The sequence below is a fragment of the Athene noctua genome, chromosome 6 (assembly GCF_965140245.1).
Source record: "Athene noctua chromosome 6, bAthNoc1.hap1.1, whole genome shotgun sequence".
Lineage (NCBI taxonomy): Eukaryota > Metazoa > Chordata > Aves > Strigiformes > Strigidae > Athene > Athene noctua.
The window spans coordinates 43,732,146-43,750,280 of record NC_134042.1 but is presented as its reverse complement, the minus strand read 5'-3'; the positions used below and the strand labels follow the sequence as shown (position 1 = coordinate 43,750,280).

Sequence of the window (18,135 nt, the reverse complement as noted above, 5' to 3'; positions counted from 1 at the left end):
AGCAGAGACACCACGCTTCCTACCCAGCCACCTCTCCCTCAGACCTTCTGCAGGAACGGAAATGAAAATAATCAACCAAGCGACCAAAAAAAAAGCCTCTGCTGTTTTCAACTCCGGAGAGGAAGGGAAACCAGGCAGCCACCGGGCCCGCCGAGGCAGGGCCGCTGGGCAAACCCAGGGGAGGGCAATGCGGTCAGGCAGAGCCGCGCGGGCCGGGCCGCCCCTCCCGGCCGCCCCCACAGCCCTGCCTCCCGCTTCGGGGCGGCCCTGGCGCCTCCGCCTGCTCCGGGGAAGGGCCCCGCGGCGCCCCGGCCCCTGCCGCCCCGGGGCGGGGGGAAGCGGGCAGGTGGGTGCCTGCACCCCTGCGGCGAACAGCCGGAGCCGGCGAGAGGCAGCCGCGGGAAAGAGCCTCTGCGAGGCGGGCACCTACCTCTGGCCCGGACTCGGAGCAGGTCAGGGGCTTTGCGGGGCGGGGGGAGAAGGGGAACGGGGCTGAGCCTGCGGCGGGAGGAGGAGGCGGGAGGACGGCGGAGCGCTCCCCTCCCGCCGGAGGGAGTGTGAACGGCGCAGGCCGCGGCCGGGCGCTCCTCCCCGCCGGCGGTGGCCCCTCCGCCCCGGCGCTGCTGCTGAGGACGGCGGGGAGGGGGAAGGTGGAGGCGGCGGCTAATGGTGGCGGTGAGGCCCGGCCTCGCCGCGGCCCCCTCCCCTCCCCGCCCCCTCTCCCCTCCCCTCGGCGACCGCCGCCATTTTGCCCGCCTGAGGGGCCGCCGGGCTCCGCGCTGCCCGCGGGAAGCGGCCCCGGCCCTGCGGCGGGGTGCGCGGGTTCTCCGCGCGTCTTTGTGGCAGACCCAAACAAGCTAGTCTGGTTCTTTAATTATTACAAGGTTTAACATTCAACACACAACATTCTAGTATTATATTAAAACATCACAATCCCCAGCATTCTTACATCACACAGGTGATTAGTGAAAAAGCAAGGGGGAACGGCGTTAAACTCCCAACAGGGGAGGTTCGGACTGGACATTAGGAAAAAAATTTTCACAGAAAGAGTGCTCAGGCAGTGAAATGGGCTGCCCAGGGAGGTTGTGGGGTCCCCATCCCTGGAGGGGTTTAAGAGTCGGGTCGACATAGCGCTGAGGGATCTGGTGTAGTTGGGAACTGTCAGGGCAAGGTTAACGGTTGGACTGGATGATCTTCAAGGTCCTTTCCAATCTAGTTGATTCTGTGATTTTGTGGATGTGTTTAAGGGTCGTTTGGATGAGATGTTGGGGGATATGGTGTAGGGGAGAACTTTGTAGAGTAGGGCTGATGGTTGGACTCGATGGTCCCAAGGGTCTTTTCCAACCTGAATGATTCTATGATTCTATGATCATACTAAAATACTCTTAAATAAATTTTCCTTAATCTTTCTTTGTTCATGTGTAACTAAGTCAAGGTGATAACACCGGTAGAGGAAAATGCGTTTTCTTTTAGGTTAAATAAACTTGAGCATTCGCTGGCAAATTGAAATGCAAGTCCAAATACTTCAATCCTACTTACCACTTCAAATTCTACCCACTAAACATTAACAATATTTAAAAGAGTGAACATGCATAATATAATTTACATCTAATAGTATTAAAATGTATAACTCACTATTCAATAGATCACCAGGGCATGCATATGTCTACCTTGCTATCACAACAATCACCATGTAAATTCTTATAGTTACATCCATTTTGATATGAATCCCTAATAAAATTTAACACACAGGCATATACTTACAATTTTACATAGACTAAAAGAATTACTCTAATCAGTTCTTATCAGAAGCATCAGAACCTTTTTGTAGGTCTGTTAATCTCTATTCTTCAGAGATAATAAAAATGCTGTTAGACTGGGGTATCCAGTGAAAACCTTGGAAATGCTAACAAAGAAAAATGCTCATTTACCTTTACTGAGTTTCTTTTAAATGAAGTTCAATGGTACAAATGATACTGAAGTCCAGCCTTCTGGAAGACAAATACAAGTATCTCAGACAAACTGTTTTTTTTTCAGGATCCTTGATGTAAGATTTATTTACCCTGTTGTTCAAATATATCTGTTGCAATCCAGAGTGAAATCTGACTCATTTTATTCATTCTTTTTGTTCTGCATGCCATAGCAGACCAATCTTACATGTATCTGTGTGGCTTTCTGGACAGCTGCGTATGCTGGATATATGTTATCCATGACTACTTTTCTATGGCTGCCTAGCAAGTAATGCATTTCGACAGTATTGCCTTAGGCTGGCAGAAAAACATGACATACTAGGGAGCTTGCTTCTTTCTGGATTACTTTATCCCATTCAGAAAAACTTTACAAAAAAGTACCCCATTCCTACATATGAAAGATACCCGTTTTCCTGAAGGCAAAGGCTTTTGATGACATTTCTGAACTATCTTTAAGAGTTCAAGGGTAACAATCATCCATATAATGAGTTTTCTCAATCAAAATATCACCTCCCATTCAGCTACCCTTCCTGTGTGGCAGCTAAGCATATACTCAAAATCATGTCAGACTTGATACCTAGCTATTTGTTATGACATTAAAGCAATATAAAAGTATTTATCAGTTTAGGTTTGTGTGTAATGGTTTGGATTTTGAGAACTCTGTTCTTCCAGAATTGCTGCCAGTGAAGGATAAAACAGTCTGAGTTTGCAGATTTCTTTTTAGTTTGTGTAGGATATGCTTAAAATCAGGAGCTGTGAGCTGAATTCTTTTTGTTGTTTAAAAAAGCAAAGTTTTCCTTTTTTTCCTCCTTGCATTTCATGCTGAAAACATCTTGATTATGGAAGCAATCTAGTTAAATATTTTATGTTTTGGGAAAGACTCACTTGCCTTGGAAGTCTCTTTCAATTGCTGCAGTTTGAGAATGTCACTGATCTGAGGGGAAAGGGACAGAGAAAGAATTACAAATTGCAAATTTGTGTATTGCTAGAATCATAAGTGACAACCAAGGATTGACTGTGGGATATTCTGCATCTTTAGTTTGACAGGGTGCAACAGTCCTGTGGCCACACAGACTTCACAGCTGTCACTTATACCACAGTCCGTGGCCACACAGATGTTGTGGTTATAAACGGAGACAGATAGTGTGCAAGACACTCCACTCCAGTGATACACAACCTTTTACTGCTAGAGCTTAAGGACAGTTTCTAGCTGCCATTGCAGTATTAAAGTATGTTTCATCTACATGCAAGGCAGCATATCCTATGTCCTTGAGCACTTCACCCAATTTAAGAATGGTCACATTAACACACACTAGTTGTTAAAGACTAGGTTCAGATTGCTGCCATCCAGCAGCTTTTCAGCAACCTAAAAAAATATTATTGACCCCAAAAATTAATTCAGAGACCTAAGTGAGACATTTGGGCTTTGTGCGAGGTTGGGAACAGAGCGAAGTAGATGTCTCTGGAGTACAGTTCAATACTCACTAAGTGGAGAGCTGCTGATGTTAGCCATTAGGAAGCATCACTCCAGGAGCAGGTCTGAGCTGCTGTCTTACTGCATCTGGTTTGTGGTTGTGCATAAAAAGTGCCTTGATCCACTTGGAGCAGTGATGCCCCTGGCAGGTCTGGTACCTGCTTAAAAAGGACAGAAAGGCAGCTGTATGGTGCCAGGAACTGCCTTTTGTGAAGTAGGCTAGTGACTGGCCACCCTGAGAGGAAGGAGGCCAAGGACCTTCTCAGCCTGAAAGAGTCCAACTCACCAGCCACTCAGTAAAAGACATCCTAACCGTGAGGCTACGGACAAGGCTATGGAAGAGCTATTTCTCTGCTGTTCTAGTAAAATCAGACTACAGAGGGAGTCTGATCCCATCATCCAAGGACAAGCATTTCCCTTGTGTGCCTGACTTAAAGTATTAATTAGTCCTTACCTGTTGCTTCTAATTATGTCTTCAAAAAAGCAGACCAGCAAGGGAAGATCTTAGTGTGAAGATTCTCATGTGAAATTCCCACAGTACTGAGTTCAGCTGTGGCGTCTTGGCATACACTAGAATCATCACTTGCTCCCGCAGCATGACAGTAATCTCCCACAGAGAGAAGAGGTTCAGTACCAGCCATCAAAACACTTCCCAGGAGCAGAGCTGGCCCTTCAGAGTTCTGTTGAGTGGCAGTATTGAACAGTATGCTTGGACAGTAGAGGAACATTTTGGGGGAACTAGTTGCTCTTGAGAAGAGCTTGTGAGCATGCCTCCATTTAAGCCTGGCCAGGTCTGTCCTAAGTAGTAAAACAATATATATAGAGACACAAATGGTCAAGTACTGTTCTGTGCTGGTGCTCAGCACACTGCAATACTATTAATTAAGCTTTCTTAGTTTGATGTCCAGATTTTCTGACATGGATTTTGATCTCATCTTGCAGAATACTAAAACTCTGCCTTTTTTCTTTTTATGTGCAAGTACATTTAAAGAAGATTTTCATAATTTCTTTGTCTCCAGCCTCTCTAATAAGGTTGGACAGATTCTCACAGTTTCTGTTGCTAATATGATTCCTGGCAAATAGAGCAGAAGGTTCAAGAGAACAAAAGAAATGATCTAATTTTAGTAATGGTGCAGACCGAGTCTGTCATTTTTCTCTCTCTTTTATCCTCCTACCCTTTCTGAATGTCAGAACCTCTCCCAACACTGCCTCTTTTCAGTTTGAATTGAATTCTTGTTCTTCGTCAAGGACTGGGCTTGATGAGTTTTGAGATACTCCTGTGAACAGAAGCTGGAGTATTTGAGAGGCTTATCAGTGAAATCCTGACTTGTCACAGGTAATTTGCTAAGAGTGAACCACTGCCAGTGGAGCTGTTTTTGCAAATTAGAAAACCTTATATCTGAAATTTCACTTAATGTGTATGTCATAGTTCTATTATCCATTTTAAATCTTAAATTGAAGTTTGAATCTATTACAGTATAAAAACAATAAAGGAATTTAGTTTCTGAAAGACAAAAAGGGTTGCATTTAGTATAGTAAGTCTGTTCAGCTTGCAAGGTGCTCTGATCTCTATCCAGTGAAGTTCATAATTGAAGTTATTTGATATATATATATATATCAAATATATATATATATCAAGATATATTTGATGTTATGAACAAGTTTAGCTTGTTCATAATTGAAGTATGAGAATTTCTATAGAAGCCTTAACATAAAATGTATTCTAACATGTTTTAAATTAAATATATACTGACAAACTTTGCTAGGTTTGGATCTCAGGAGATTGTTCTAGTGAACAATCTTGTCTTAGTCAACCTTTATTCTTATTCTTGTACTTCCATTTTGGATGTGAGAAAAAAACAGGCTGTATTTGCAATTTGGAGAATGGCAATTATAGACATCTGATGTGCAGAACTGGACAAGAAAGCAGAGTAAACAATAACATGGTTTGAAGTGAAAATTGCTTGAGCAGTAACAAAATGCAGAGGACATTCTTTCTTGGATGTTGATTTACTGACTATACAACAAAACCACCAGTATGGTTAGAAATAAATTATAGTTCAACATTTAGAGACATAATATATTACAAAATGAAAAATAAAACCAACTTAAAGATTAATTTTGTTCCTGAACAGGTCTACTTAAACAACCATGTCAGACTTGATTAAAAATGTGCAATTATTTTTCAAAATAAATCATTCCTTGGTATCTAGCTCCAGTTTGTTTCATTTCATGTCATCTATATAGAAGGGGTCAGGCAAGTGTTGCAATTAAATCTATAAAGCCAACAACCATATTCATGTTCAAATAACTTCCTGTGATTGATGTAACAGACCACACTATTAGGCCTAAAATTGGGTTTTGGAATACACTTGATGTACTTTGGAATAGTATTTTCATCTGCAAATGCTCAGTAAATAGTTAGGCAGACCTTCTCCCCTGACTTCCATGATGAACTTAAAAACTAGGCCGAACGATTCTGGGATGGGAGGAGTACTGCTTCTTAGCTTTGTGTCTTTAGGAATTAATTTACATTGCTTTTTCTGAAAAATATGAAAGCTTAAATGTAATCCAGGAACTGGAGCTTAAAAAAGCCCTCTGCCAAATAGGCAAGGCTTGCAATGAAATCTCCCTTATCTCGACCAAGCAGCTCATCATCAACCAGGAAATGGAAGGGAAGGACCGTTCCCTCTCCATTCCTGTTTTCCATGCATGGTTTGGATGGTTCCACCCTGAGGCTCGGCTGAAAGCAGTGTTCAGGTTGGGACAATGTCCTGTGCCAACCTGCGGAGCTGGACGTGGTGGGTTGACTGGTGGTGGGAAATGGCACACAGCAGTGCAGCTGTCCCCACGACACAGTCCTCCGTGCCCCTTGCACCACACAGCCTTAGCAAGAGTCAACTGCCCCCTTCATCCTCTCCCTCTCCTGCCACAGCAAATATAGGCCTGGGTGCCAGCCCGCCCCTTTCTCAGGAGCATTCTATCTTGCTTATCCCTCATCTCTTTCAGCTCTGGTGCCTGACCATTACTCCTACTCCACCTGCAGTCATGGAGCAGCACAATATTTCTGTTTAAATGAATGTTCATTAAATGCTTCTTGTCCAGGGGCTGGGTGGAAGACTAGAAATGGACAGGAGGATCTAGGGGTTCCTGACAGTTTTCCCCAGAGTACAGGAAGGTCAGCTCTCCCAGGCCTCTCTGTTGGGTGCTCTGTAACCATCTTCATAGTTCTTTCCTGTATCTGGCGCATGTTTCTCACAGGATGATTTTCTGGCCAGACTAAGGCATCCCCAGCCCTTCTGGTGCAGCAGAGCCTTGCGGCACAGGCTCAATCACCATTTCAGCCAGCCCCTCCCATTGCTGTCACATGCAGCTCTTATCAGGGTGCTAATACTGTGGCTAACGATGGCTATGTTCTTGAGGCGCATTAAGAAATCTGGAATATAGCCCACGGCTAGAACTCAGATTCTGCAACAATAATGTTTACATTGGCAGGACTTTGAATAGAAACTCACATTCACTCCAGCTGGTTGGCGTGATTCTAGCAATTAATTCAGCTTTTCCAGTGGCAAGAGTTTGTTGATACAGCTTGTTGCTCTTCCTGTTGCAAAACACATCAATAACTCAGAAAAAAACTGCCTACACAGTCACAGAATCACAGAAGTGTGGAGGTTGGAAGGTACCTTCTACTCTGCTCTTGTGAGACCCCACCTGGGGTATTGTGTCCACCTCTGGGGCCCCCAACATCAGAAGGACATGGACCTGCTCGAGTGGGTCCAGAGGAGGCCATGAAGATGATCAGGGAGCTGGAGCACCTCCCCTGTGAGGACAGTCTGAGAGAGTTGGGAGTGTTCAGCCTGGAGAAGGCTCTGGGGAGACCTTCTAGCAGCCTTCCAGTACTTGAAGGGGGCTTATAAGAAGGGGACAGACTTTTTAGCAGGGCCTGGTGTGATAGGACAAGGGGTAATGGTTTTAAACTGAAAGAGGGTAGTTACAGGGAAGACATTTTTTATAACGAGGGTGGTGAAACACTGGCACAGGTTGCCCAGAGAGGCAGGAGATGCTCTATCCCTGGAAACGTTCAAGGTCGGGCTGGACAGGGCTCTGAGTAACCTGATCTAGTTGAAGATGTCCCTGCTCATTGCAGGGGCTTTGGACTAGATGACCTTTAAAGGTCCCTTCCAACCAAACTATTCTATGATTCTATGACATTTGGAGGTCATCTAGACTAAGCCCTACTCAAAGTAATGTTAGTTACAGAAGTTGCTCAGGGCTGCATCCTGTTAGGTTTTGAATATCTCCAAGAAAGGAGACTCCACGATCTCTCTGGGCAACCTGTTCCAGTGTTTAATCTTCCTCCCAGTAAATTTTTTTTATGTTTAAGTGGAGTTTACTGTATTTCAGTGGACATTCATTGCTTCTTGTCCTCTCACTGGGCACCACTGAGAAGAGTCTGACTTCATTTTCTTACTCCTTCACATCAGGTGGTAAGATTCCCCTGAGCTGCTCCAGGCTGAACAGCCCTGGTTCCTTCAAGCTCTCCTCATATGACAGATTCTTCAGTCTCTTAACCATCATTGTGGCCCTTTGTTGAACTCATTCCAGTATGTCCATGTCTCTTTTGTACTAGAGAGACCAGGACTGGACCCAGTGCTGCACATGTGGCCTCACCAGTGTTAAAGAGAGAAGGATCACTTCCCTTGATCTGCTGGAGATGCTTTTCCTAATGCAGCCCTGGAGGCTCTTGGCCCTCTTTGCTGCAAGGTCACCTTGCTGGCTCATGGTCAGCTTGTTGTCCACCAGGATCTCCAGGGCCTTTCTCACAGGGCCTTTCCTGCAAAGCCACTTTCCAACCGGCTGGCCTCAGCCTGTACTGGTACTCAGGGCTATTCATCCCTGAGTGCAAGACTTTGTAGATCTCTTTGTTGAACCTCATGAGATTGCTGTTCGCCTGAGTCTTATGAAAAACCAATTGGGAAAAAACTGGAGGGGTGGAGATTTAAGTATCTCAGGTTCCCATAAAATCCACACATCACTAGTTATCTAATTTTTTAACTCATGACCCTCACATCTATAAGATCCAGTCATCATCCTGAGCTCTGGAGGCTGTCACAAATCTTCAGTGAAGACAAAACCAATCCATATAATGATCAGCTTTGTAAGTTTATATAGAAAGAGAGACTACAGGTATTTAATTCTTCATGTTGTAAACTGAGTCCTAAAATTTTGTATTTATAGCATTTTTTTTAACAACAGGAATTCTGCCTAAAAATAAATATGTGTAAATGGAATCCTCTTGGTTAAGAATAAACCGCTTATTTTCTGTATATTTATGTAACTGAAATTCATCGTTTCCTCCGTATAATATGTTTTTTCTGCAAGGTTGTTCTTTCCAACAAGGCCACACAGCCTCTGCCCTCAGCTCACCTATGGTGAGGAATTAGAGTGTCCATGTTGTTTCCCTGAGTATACAAAATACAGCAAAATGCTGGCGGTGAAATGTCACCGACTGGAATTGCGATCAGATTGCCAAATGTCCTGAATATGTGTTTTTTTTTTTTCTTTATCTTTATCATGATCCTGTTAATTTTGGGGGGTAGAAGGGACCTAGAGCTTCATGAGGCAGTCTGATAACAGCTCTTAGTGTCTTCCTCTACTTTTGCCATTCACATTGGACAGTCATTAATTAACAACAGGGATTTACACCCAACTGTGAAGATTTGAACTTTGGGCCCTACCTTGAATCCAGACTTTCCGGTCTATAATGGATGGCTCAGACAGTAGGACATCAGGAACATAATCCTGGTTTCTGAGGAGCCAGTAATGAATATGCCTTTGTGTTGGAGGCAGCCTGTATTTTCAAACCATTTGGAGGCCAGGAGTACCCAGTCTTGTTCTTTCATCCACACTGAGAAATTAAGCACATTCATAGAATCATGGAATCACAGAATGGTTTGTGTTGGAAGGGTCCTTAAAGATCATCTAGTTCCACCCCCCCTGCCATGCGCAGGGACACCTTCCACTAGCCCAGGTTGCCCAAAGGCCCGTCCAACCTGGCCTTGGACACTGCCGGGGAGGGGGCAGCCACGGCTTCTCTGGGCAACCTGTGCCAGGGCCTCACCACCCTCACAGGGAAGAATTTCTTACTTATATGTAATCTAAAACTACCCTCTGTCAGTTTAAAGCCATTACCCCTCATCTATCCCTACACCCCCTGATAGAGTCCCTCCCCAGCTTTCCTATAGGCCCCCTTGAAGTACTGAAAGACCACTATAAGGTCTCCCCGGAGCTTCCTCTTCTCTAGGCTGAATAAAACAATTCAAACCCCTTTAGTTACCTTTCTTTACCCAAACTCACTAATTTTTAACAGATAAACATAGTTTACTTACTTTTTAGATTTACTAATTTGGTTTGAAATTTCTTTGGTTTCCTTCAGGTTTTATGCTGCAAATTTATCAGTAGCACCAAAAATTAGATTTGTCAAGAAGGTGTGCGACCAGAATAACAACATTATAAAGTGGATGTAGCAAAGAAAGGAAGTAGAAGTGTTGCTAAAATTAATTTAAGATATTTAAAACTAATTTGCTCACTCCTAACTTCACTGTTGGATCAGGTCAGGGCATAGGGTCTTCATGTCATCGTAGTGTGAATCTCTTTGGGTTCATGGAGATCGGGGCTGCGGATATTAACCTCTCCGCTCCATTCCTTGCATGGCTGGACATAGCCTAGTGCCTTGCCTGGGGCTGCCTTGCTGTCTGCATGCTCTGCAAGTGCAGTGCCCTGCACCTCCCTGCTGGGACGCTTTGGTTTGGAGGGTGGAAGAATGGCCTTGTGTTTAAGTTACTGCACTGAGATGCTTCCAGGCTAAAAAAGTAGAAGATTTTCTTTAAACAAATGTGGTTTCATCTGACCTTCAGTAAATCGGCTAAACTCAGCTTTCCACTTCAAATTAGGTACTCTCAGGCTCAGTTGGTTGGATACCAGGTGGTAGGAGGGAAAACATGATTATTTAAAAAAAAAAAAACCAATCCTGCTTCATAGGCAGAGCTCATCTCTTGTAAGTAGGTCAGAGTTGTTACAGAAAACATAGCAGTACTTGTAGTAACAATAGGCTCCAGTTTGTTTAATTGATCCTGTTAACATTTAAGACTTTTTTCCCCTTTTAAAATTTCCATTTTGAAGTCAGATGATTCATGATAATACGTTTTTCCTTTTGCAGTTAACACGTTGACCCGGCATCTTGGCAGCAGCACTGGGAAGTGGTGGTGGTCAATGCAGGTCCTCACGCCTCTGAAGGAAGCACCCACCAACGGGTCCCTGGGATTAAGGGGGAAGCGGAGGTTTTAATGAAGCAGACTCCATTCTTCGGAGGGGTGAAGCGAGGTAAGGGAAGCTCCTGTTGCTTATGTGATTATTGCTAATTACTGTAATTGAACATCCTCATGACAGGAATATTTGGTGCCTGAGGTAAAGCTTGTTTATGTCCATTCCTTTTTTCCAACTGTCTCGTGGTGCCCTCTCGAGGTAGGAGAGCAGCCCGTTTTATTTGCTATTTTACGGCAGCTGGAACACAAACTGGAAACAGAGACCCCAGTGAAAAAGCTGAGAAATTGCTGTTTGCTTTGAAAAACAAGTTAATTTTCCTGTAACTCGATGAAAAGTCAGTGTTTTTCAGATTCCCATTTGAAATAAAACACACCAATCCCTTTGCCTTCAGTTTTTCCACTAGAAAGGACGTGGAAAGCAGGAGGGGGGATGCATTTTTGCAGTGCTCTGAAGCCACAAAGGTGCATTTCTGCAGAGAGGGAGCCAGCAGATGATTGCAAGGCCAGCTGTTTCCACAAAGGAAGGGAACACATTTCGCACAACATGGTCTTGTGCCCTTGAAGTTGAGCACAGAATGCATCAGGAAATGCTGACATGTTTGGATACTAAACTGGATTAGGAAACCTTGACACATTAGGAAGGACGGCCTCTGGGCTCAAGTCAAACAGTGCTTGTGGGGAAGGGCTGTGCGTGAGGTGCCTGTCCCTCCCAGCCGGGGGGAAGCCAAAGGTCTGGGCTGTGATCACTACTTTACTGTGAAGGACTGCAAGCTGCAGGTTTCTCTTTCCAACTGACTATTGGATGCTTGGTCTTGAAATACCTCTTGCCAGCAGATTGTCCTTCCAAAAATGCCTCATCTTTAATCCAGCAAGGACAAAGGACTGGCAATATGGTGGGTCCTCAAGAATCAGTGAATGTATCACTTTTGTTTTGGACTGGGATAGCGTTGATGCTGAGTGCTGGAGGCAAGGACAGCCTGTTTGAGAGATGAGTATGCTGTGGGTGCATGCTGATTTTTTAGTAGTCTCCCTTACAGCTGAGGAGGATATATTTAACCTCACTGTGCAGCCTCTGCTGTCAGCTTTTCACAAGATCCCACTGGGTCACTCCAGACTGTTTCTATCTGATCCCATTCAGTGGGGGTTTCAGGAGAATAGGCACAGGAGCCAATTGCTGGCTGTATTTTGTTAAAGTCAGGGTCCTTTCAGACCTCCTATGAAGTCTGCTACCTCCATTTGACCAAAATCTCTGTTCCTTTGTTTCCAATGTACCTTTCAGACTAGGTGAGCAGAGTGCTTGGTAGGGAACATTCTGACCCCGGAGCAGCAGAGGCTGTGGCCTGCCGTGGAGGTAACTGCACCCCCGAGGCCCACCAACATGGGGGGGTGATGAATGCGACTACTTGGTTGTCTTAGCAAGCAGTGTGACACCTTTTCTCCTCCTGATAGTGTGACAGCTGTGATTTGCTGAGGCACCTGAACGAGTAGGCACCTGGGGAGCAAGATTTTTTCAACGAAGGGTTTTTTGCTCTGGTTTTCCTCTGCTGCTATTATTGTCTGCGGACTTCATGACCTACAGCCCATCCTCCATCCTGTCTTTTATGTGCAGCTCAGTTTTGGAGTTGGAAGGCTTTTCATGTGTTGATTTTGTGCCCATATTGGATACATTTTAAAAATACTTATTTTTTTAAAATGTCTGTGCTTCTCATAGATAACTTTTGATGGTGACATTTGGAAATAAATGTAAACAAATGCTGAACAACATGCTGAATCTGAAGGCATAAATCCCCTCCACAGAGCTGCAAATTGAAGACTCAAAGCTCCTGTTGTGTTGAAAAGAGGGACTCTTGGGCCCAACAAGGGGTAAGATGTTAATAAAACCTTTGTTCACTGTTACAATAGGGAACAGCTAAGTGTGGCTTGGGGTTTCTGCCAAGTTAACCCTGACTTATTCCCGTTGTCACAACTACTGCTAAGAAACCCCTTAACATATTATTAAAGATAAAGAATGAAAAACAGTTAATACTTTTCATTTTGAATGCAGCATTTAAAGCAAAAGGTTTCATTTTAAAAACATCTTTTATTCCCTTTCCCTGTTGCTAGACTAGGGGCTTTAAAGAAAATTCACATTTTATGTGGCATTAACTTTCTTTTTGTGGGGAAAGAACAAAGTTAGCTTAAATGGTCTGAAACTGGCACTGTCTTTAACATTACTGGAGTCTTATTTTATTAAGCACAGGTGTTCTGGGTCCCCTGAACACATATTAACCTGGCTTATTTGATTGTTTCCTTCCCTGTGGTCTGTTGGGCTCTGCCCATCCATCTCTTGCCCTGTTGTTAGCTCTTTGGGGCAGGAACCATGTGCGGCACATTCAGATCCATGACCGGACAGAATTGCCATGATAATGTGAATAACAACAACAACAAGGCATGGAACAATAAGATAACATTCAATCAGCATTTCAACTTTTTTGTTCAGTGAAGGAAGGCAAAAGAGAGACAGCTTCTGGCTGCAGTCCTGCCTTTCCTTTGCAATCGTACTGTTAGGGAATCAGAGGCTACTCAATAGGTGCTCCTGGAATCTCTTTGGATGAGTGTCTGGTTGTAGGAGGTGTTGGTTTAGGTGCATCTCCATGAGAAGCTGATAGTAGTATGATGACAAGTAGTACTGGCAACTAGGGAAGAAATGAAGGAGAGAGGTGGCAGGTGTACCTGAGTACTCTCTGGTCAGGTCAGCATGTCTTGAGCATCAGGGACACAGAGGCCCAGTGGTGTCATGTTTAAGAGCAGGCTGGCAGAATACACTGGGGTGATAGTCATCATTTTTCCAGCCTTCATACCCTCTGCGCTCCCCTGTGCCACCCACTTGTCAGGAAACGTGGCATCTTTATTCTGGTAGAATTAACTAATCAAAATACACTGTTGGCAATTTCAATTATAAATGTTTCCTCCCATTCTTAAAATGTTTCCACTTGTTTTCTTGGCAGGACCTTGGTGATCTCTCCTGAGAGTTCTTTTCACATAGATATGCACAGAATGAATAGTTTATCTCCAGCTCCTGCTGACTTTCATGAATAATTTGACGTAAAAAGCTAAGTTGGACTTCTGCTGTGTCAGATAACTTGGGAGTACCAGCTTCTAATATTCTAGCCACAGACTGAAACAGACTTTCTTGTTTTAGAGGCTAAAGTGGCCTCTCTGACTTCCACTCACCTGCAACCTTTCCCAGAAATTTCCAGTACCTTCCCTTTCCCTTCTTTCACTATCTGACTGCTCGGACTCCCCCCAAAATGAGAGAGGCTCTAGGGCTTCCAGCTGGCAGAACTTCTCTTGTGAAAAAAAGCTATTTACTTAGACAAAGAAGATTTGATGGGACATACAACCGTGATTTTTACTGTTTCTTGTTCACCTCAGCGGATATATGCCAGAAAATACTGTGGTCACTCCTGAAGGTGAGCAGCTTGTTTTACGGGGTGTATTCATCTGCCCAGTCTCATTTGAAGGCAAACAGAATTGCTTTTCTGAGTAATGTCACACATGTGCATAAATGATTGCAAGAGACTGAAAGGAGTTGGGAGTAGAAATAATAGCACTACTTCATCTCTCACAGAGCAGTGCCAAAAAAATAATGAAGCCATGTGAATAAAGAACCAACATAATAATCAAGCTCTAACCATTTTTGGAAAATTAGCACTTCTTCCATAACAGTAACGGCTGCTGGGAAAATGGTACAAAATATTAACTGTCAGGTTAAGCATACCTTAATCAACATGTGCTGAGTCCCACTGATGTGTCCTCAAACCTGTTACTTAAGTACTTGTTAAGGCCAATTAAATAAACAAAATTTTAAAGCCTAATAGCATAAACCACATAAATAACATAAAAGAGCCATAACGGTTGAATGGGTGGGTGTTTAGCCCTTCTTGATTTAAAACAGTGAAGTGCAAAATGTTGGAGCCCTTGAAGGTGATTTCGAAGACGAGGAAGTGACTGTGCTACACAAACAGCAATCAGAGACAATTAAGAGAACTGGGACAAGTGCCTCATTCTCTCTGCAGACTGCATGGGAAATTGCGCTTTACATTTCAGTCTCGTTGCATTTCAAATAAGGCCCCCAGCTATGTCATTTTTCAAGTCCAACTCAAATCAAAAGATATTGCTTAAAATCTTCCTATTACTCCAGAAGTGAAAGGAATGATTGTCTATGCTGATGAGCCAGGAAGATTGTCTTGGAAAGAATTTGACAGTTTTGTCTCCCAGTCCCATTATAATGTTATTACTGCCCCTGAAGAAGCCTGACAGAGCCTGAATACCAGTGTAAGTACGGGGTAGTTTAGGATGGCTCTCTGCCGCTGCAGATTTCATGTTGTTTCTCTGCACAGTAGAAAAGCTGTGTGCTGCACTGTGCATGTGTTTTCTTGTAAAGCTTAATCTGATGAAGAATCTCAGCAGACCGTATAGTAACAAAAGAACAGAAAATACAAGCAAGCTAAAAAAAAACCACCATAAAAATGGAAGGAATGAAAACAGGGAAATTTGGAAATAATTATCCCAGTCTAATTATAACCCTATCCCTATGCAGAATGCACAGCCCATGAGTGATACTTTTTCAAGAACTTTCTGATAAGCATGTAAAGGTTTCAGTACATGATTCAGAAATTTCCTGATGTGCTGAAGTGGTCTCACTTTCATAGCCTTCTTTGCAAAGAGAGGAGTACAATGAGCTTTCAGAGCTCTTGTAGCTGTTTTCGTTTGTCATAATACTCTGTGGTGCCTAGAAATGAGCAGCTTAGTTTTTAAACGCACTTAAATATTGATTTAAGTGACTAAGTTTCCCCTGGTGCAAATGCTCGTCTGCATGTCATTTGTGTAATACCATAACTTTTGCTGGTCTTTATCCTCTTAGTTATGAATAAGAAGTAATTGAGAAGTAAGATGAACATACTGTATTAAGTTCCTTACTAGAATATCAGTGCTTTTTGATGTGATGTATGTGCAAAACAGACTGTTTACTTAAAAAAAACCCCAAACAACAACAAAACAGTGGGGCCGGAGGAGGGGTTGAGAGCAGGGCCATGTGCAGGGCAGTGCCCAGCTGTGCTCAGTTCAATGTCAGGGTCTCCGTTTCCTCCCTGCTGCAGCCTGCGAGAGCCCCGACCCCCGCGGAAGCCCAGTCCCAAGGGCCACTTGCTTCCCCTGGCCTCGGCGGAGCCTCCCTGCCTCCAGCTCTGCCTGCCCGCTGGGGAGCGAGCGCTGGCCCAGCCACTGCCCTTCCCCTGGCACATGTTGGTGTGCTGAGGGACGCTGGAGGACCGTGAGCTCTGGCTGACCCTCTCTTAACCAGCCCTGACTTCTCTGCTCGCTGCCGTGAAGACTGTAAGATGGAGAGGCTGTGTTGTGTGCACAGAAGTGATGCAAGCTTTGCCTTACGGCAATTTTCCCAAAGTAGTATCAATGTCATTCTCATCTTACTATTTTCTTTGCATAAGACACTTTTTTCTTCCAAAGACTTTTTTTTTTTTTAAATGAAAAGGGCTCTAAATATAACCGTTGCATTATAATGATAATTAATAGGAAGTTAGTAGAAGATCTCTCCCCTCAGATACAATCAACGCTCGTAAACCAGGTCATCTTAGAAAACAAGAACCTAAATAAATTCTTTCCAGATTAAAAATTTAAAATTTTACTTTTCCCTGTATAACAATTGACTAAGAGAGGAATTATGAATACAGTGACAAAACCTGGTACTTGCACTCCTCAGTCTACTACCTAGATCTCTGAAAAGAAGACCAAGACCTTGTTGGTTTGTGCAGGCTGCAGAACAAATATGCCCACTGAAGAGGAATTTGTAAAGGAAACAGGCTGCTTCTAAGCCAGGAATTTTAGATCTCATTTTCAAATCGTGATGACCTCAATAAGAAGCCTTTCCCAGTGTGGTGTCAGAAAGCAAGTCCAGCTAGATCACTCACATATGGAACTACAAAAAGAAAGAAAAATACAGAAGAACCATAGTCATTGCTCTCAGAACCTTACCCTGGTACCCAGAATCGTGATGGATAATGTCTCTAGCAGAAATCTCATTCATTTCAGTGGGGGTTCCTTGGAAGCTACTCAAGTAGTGATGGAAAAATGGGTCCTAACCTGCTTGTTTTAAAACAGCTGTAGCAAAAATATATTTAAGGGCAAATTTTGGTTGCAGTAAAACCAATGGGAGTTTTGTGACTTAGTTAACTTTTCTTACATTTTTGTGTACCTCAGATATGTAACTCCTAACTGGAAGGAACAAATTTACATATCTACATAAAAATTATGTACCTAAAAATGCAATGTTTATTATTTTGTATTCACTAGTAACTCTATGGGTCTGCATTAATACCTCTCTGTTGTTTTCTGAAATGGAGCCAAAAGGCCAATGGGAGTGAAATACCAACCTGAGATAGCAGCCTAGCAAGTAAAGCAATGCTGTCAATGCAGAGGGACTTCTAGCAGAAGTGACACCTGCAGTTACTGAGACTGTCAGTCCAAACCAGTCCCTGTTGATTTGGTATCCCGGATAAAGATCAGGTCAGTTTAAGAGCTGGTGACATGCCACGCAGACAGATGGATAGATTGGTGAGCAACACAGAGACCATGTAGGAGCCTGAATTTTTAAAAAATAATTTCTGTTTTAGGAAATGCTGCAGTTTGTTTGGTTTTAGATGATGTAACATACTGAACAAACCAGGGACTAGAAGGGGTATTGTTATTTAATGTTGGTGAAGCTGGAATGAGCTGCACAAAAAGGAAGTGAAGAAGGAGCATTTTCTCTGAGCCCTGGAGAGAGTGAGGATGAGAAATGGTAGTAGAATTTCCCTGTGCTTTTCTGTGGCAGGGCACACTGGATCCCACACGCTGCTGAGCAGAGCAGTGGAGGGAGTGCCAAAGGTGCTCATCAGAGATGGGGAGGAGAAATCTCACCTTGGATTCTGAGGCTGGAATTCATCATAAACTCACACTTCAGCCTTCCTCTCCAAAGAGGATCAGCATCAGGGTAGAGGCACTGTGAGATGACTCCTCGTCTGGGACAGGGTAGCACTTACTAGACAGGATAAACTTGGACTCTTATTACAAGCTGGAAAACTGAAACCCAAATGTGAATATCTGATACCAGTGCATTTTGATTTTGAAGAAAATAGTTTAAAAGAGTTTAGCTGAATTTAAATATTTACCTTAAGCCGTTTATTTCCTGGCTCACCAAACTTTAGATGGTTCAATTAAATGACTCAACCCTAAGTAAAAACGGAGCTGCTATGTAAGAATTTAAATGATTGGTCCTCGCGTGCATCAGCATCCCTTTGACTTACAGTATTTCATCCCTTCTGTTTGC

At 43.5% G+C, this 18,135-nt stretch overlaps 1 long non-coding RNA gene across 1 annotated transcript; it reads left to right on the top strand.

Annotated features, from left to right (window-relative positions):
- The first annotated feature begins 69 nt into the window (after positions 1-69).
- Positions 70-17,079, top strand: LOC141961671 (uncharacterized). The gene is made up of 4 exons (XR_012633814.1): positions 70-452; positions 10,664-10,827; positions 12,481-12,632; positions 13,757-17,079. It is a non-coding gene; the product is annotated as an uncharacterized LOC141961671 (long non-coding RNA).
- The last annotated feature ends 1,056 nt before the right edge of the window (positions 17,080-18,135 follow it).